A 4,396-nucleotide genomic window follows, 5' to 3' on the forward strand; every position below is an offset into this window, starting at 1 on the left:
CTTACTGTGTGTCTCCTGATTTGTGCACGGATCATTGAAGGGAACAGAAAGGGGAAGAGATGAGTTCTGATTGTCCCTGGGCTTAATTACTGACTGGGTGAATTCTTTGAGCCACACACTAGGAGGGACCTAGATTGACTCCCCAGTCTGCACATACAAAAAGATATACAAAAGTAGATGAAGACTATCAGGCCCATTAAGCTCACCCCATCCAGTAGACAATATGACCTCACATGCTGCCATCCTACCTACCAGTTATGCTATCTCTGGAAACAGACAAAGAAACATGGCCAATTCAGGAAAAACCTCTGGCCAATTGCTCTCCAACTCCCAACACATGACAATCTAAACTAATCACTAACTCTCGCTGTAACTGGTAATGTCCTCTCAGGGACTGGTCAAGATCATACAGCACAGAAGGAGGCCATTCAGCCCTTCTTGCCTCTGCCAGCTCTTTGAATGCACTATCCAATTAACCCCACTCTCCCACTCTTTCCCCGTAGCCCAGCAAATTTTTCCTTTTCAAGCATTTACCCAATTCCCTTCTGAAAGTTACAGTGGATGGAATTATAAGTTGGTGGAATTCTGTCATGTGATCCCCAAAGTTCCAGTAACTAAATTGCCAAATCCCCCAGTCAGTAAAACCTGGATTGGGCTTATTCAGTCACTAAAACACCAGTGGCACTTTCAAAGTCCCAGGCCACGTCAAGGAACTCCTCCAAACACAATTAAACAACAAAGTTGTGAATTGGTACAAAAACAAATACTAGTGGGGAGGGGCTGGGGGTGAAGAATTGAGTGGGGGAAACAAGACAACACTTTGCATGTACTGAGGCAGAGTCGTGTGTTGGGTTTCCAACTCTGCAGGATGTACCGGAGTCTCCTGGAATTTAATCTCCTGGAATTTTTGATATTTGTTTATGGGATGTGGGCTTCGCTGGCAAGGCCAGCATTTATTGCCCATCCCTAATTGCCCTTGCGAAGGTGGTGGTGAGCCGCCTTCTTGAACCGCTGCAGTCCGTGAGGTGAAGGTGCTCCCACAGGAGCGGTTTGGCACAACTGAACGACTTGCTCGGCCATTTCAGAGGGCAGTTAAAGGTCAGACCGAGTAAGGACAGCAGATTTCCTTCCCTGAAGGACATTAGTGAACAAGGTGGGATTTTAGCGCAATCCAATTGTTTCGTGGTCATGATTACTGATGGTAGCTTTTTATTCCAGATTTATTTACGTGACTGAATTTAAATTCCCCAGCTGCCATGTAGTGGGATTTGAACTCATGTTTCACAGATTGTTTAATCTAAGTCTGTCCCTGGATTGCTAGTCTGGTAACATAACCACAATGCTCCCATTCCCAATTGCAGCTGTGAGCAAACCTGGGATAAAAGTCAACAAGGCATTAAAGAAAATGATTTTTTTTTCCATTTTCTTTGACCACTTTCATTCATTTATAAAAATATTGGAGACGGGGGAAAAAGGCGGTTGGATACAGCAAGTCACGTGATGAAAGCTCCAGGAATACGTCCAATCAGAGATGGTGACCCGTGTTGTGTGACTCACGCCATTTATACACCAAGACAAAATAAAATAATAGCACGCGTTGATAATTGTGGGTGGCACCAAGACACACACGTGCAGAATGTGAAACCTGTTGAATAATCACTGACTACTGAGGCACAAGTGGGTCTAAATAACACTTTAACAAACAGAATGGCTGCACATTAATGGCACAGTATTTAACTCGGGATATAATAGGCTTTATTTTGGAAGTACTTAACTCCCAAACTCTCATTACCACACGGCTTGCCAAGAAACAACTGGATTTTCTTTCAATCACATGTGTTAGAACTCACAACCAATCAGCACAGTGTTAACCCTTCGCTCCCTGGAAGTTTAAAGAACTTTCATTTTCAATTGACATTGAGAATGACTATTTTGGGAACTGCCTCCCCAGTTTAGCACCAGGATTCTCCCCAGATAACCTGGGTTTGTAACACACTGTTCACATGGTTAGTGCCCCGAGGCACTTTAGAGAGTAGAATGAGATGCCAATTAGTAGTACGAAGAAAGAAGCAATGGACACAAGTAACACTGCCCCTTCACTGGACAGCTGCTGGCGATAACCTTCAATCCGCCCTCACAACAGATGTCAAGCCAGCTCCTTCTTCAAGGTGAGAAATTACCCTGGATGATAATCCTGAGATTTATTCTCCTTTTTGTTTCTTATCCTGCTCCCGACATTAAATTACTTGGTTTTATTACCCCATTGTCTTCTATTTGCAAATGTGAGCTATTGGAGCTTGATAGACAAACATGCTCACACGTGTCGCCTAGAAACACAAACAAACTGATTTTTTTTAAACAGTGAGGATATTGCAGCGTGAGATCCAATCCATGTGCTGCCGTCAAAAATGGGTGAATAGTTTAGGGTCTGGTCATTACAAGGACAATTTGAAGGATAAAGGACCAACTGAAAGATTGGTGCTGAATTTAGCAAAGACCAACTTTCCAGTGTTGATACCAGATAAACAATAGCAGAAGGCAATGTTGATTTACGCCCTCCAATTTTTCAGTACTGCATCAAGAACTTGCATTGATAGACCTTTCACAACATCAGGACATCCCAAAGCACTTTACAGCCAATGAAGCACTTCCTTAAAGTATAATCGCTGCTGCAATGTAGGAAACGCAGCAGCCAATTTGCGCACAGCAAGCTCCCACAAATAGCGATGAAATAATGTCCAGATAATCTGTTTTTTTTAGTGATGTTGGTTGAGGGATAAATGTTGGCCCAGGAGAACTCCCCTACCCTTCTTCAAAATACTGGCCATGGGATCTTTTAAGTCCACCTGAGAGGACAGATGGAGCCTCGGTTTAACGTCTCATCCGAAAGACGGCACCTCTGACAGTGCAGCACTCCCTCAGTACGGCACTGAATTGTCAGCTTAGAATATGTGCTACCACTGGGCCATTCAGGCACCTAAATCAAACAGCTAGATGATTTTAAAAGCACGGGATAATGGAACAAGAAACCTGAATGTGTTTCAAGAAGGAACTAGACAGGTTCTTATCAACAAATGGGATTCAGGGTTATTAGAAACGCACCAAGGGAATACAGTGGATAGGTGGGCTCATCAGAACATAGGAACATAAGATGTAGGAGCAGGAGTAGGTCATTTGGCCCCTCGAGCCTGCTCCGCCATTCAATAAGATCATAACTGATCTGATCTTGGCCTCAACTCCACTTCCCTGCCCGCTCCCCATAACCCTTGACTCCCTTATCGTTCAAAAATCTGTCTATCTCCACCTTAAATATATTCAATGACCCAACCTCCACAGCTCTCTGGGGATTGGGAGCAGTTTAGGATTCAGCAAAGAAAGACAAAGGGATTAATTAAGAGGGGGAAAATAGAATATGAGAGTAAGCTAGCAGGAAACATAAAAACTGACTGTAAAAGCTTCTATAGATGCGTGAAGAGAAAAAGATTGGTGAAGTCAAGCATAGGTCCCTTGCAGTCAGAATCAGGGGAATTTATAATGGGCAACAAAGATATTGCAGACCAATTAAATACATACTTTGGTTCTGTCTTCACAAAGGAGGACACAAATAACCTCCCCAGAGATGTCGGGGAACATAGGGTCTAATGAGAGGGAGGAATTGAATGAAATCAGTATTTGTAGGGAAATGGTGTTCGGGAAATTGACGGGATTTAAGGCCGATAAATCCCCAGAGCCTGATAATCTACATCCTAGGGTACTTAAGGAAGTGGCCCTAGAAATAGTAGATGCATTGCTGGTCATCTTCCAAAATTCTATAGACTCTGGAACAGTTCCCATGAATTGGAGGATAGCTAATGTAACCCCACTATTTAAAAAGGTTGGTAGAGAGAAAACGGGGAATTATAGACCGGTAAGCCTGACATCGGTAGTGGGGAAAATACGAGAGTCCATTATAAAAGATGTAATAGCAGAGCACTTGGAAAACAGTGACAGGATCGGACAAAGTCAACATGGATTTACAAAAGGTCTGGGGAAACTTTTAGCAGGCATACTCAGTGTTGTGGAAGTTTGGAGCCTGACACCCATCTCCAGTGTGACCTCCTTGGAAACCCCTCTCCCCACCTTGACTGAACGCTTCCTCAGCTGAGGCATATACCAGAAGCATGGCGACCATGTAATTCCTTTCCTCCTGGACATCAGATTCGGATGAAGACCAGCCGCGGCAGCAGCAGAACAATGAGCAACAGCAACACCAACAACAGGAACATCAACAGGAGCACCAAGCTGCTAGTCACCCAACTGAAGATGCACAGGCCAGTAGACGCCAGAGCGCCACTATATTGCTGCCTGTGATACAAGGGACGCACTCATCCTGGCCAGATTTGCTTAGCCTGCACAA

This window comes from Somniosus microcephalus, chromosome 2, assembly GCF_052327205.1.
Source record: "Somniosus microcephalus isolate GS21.2 chromosome 2, FLI_Smic_1.0, whole genome shotgun sequence".
Taxonomy (NCBI): Eukaryota; Metazoa; Chordata; class Chondrichthyes; order Squaliformes; family Somniosidae; genus Somniosus; species Somniosus microcephalus.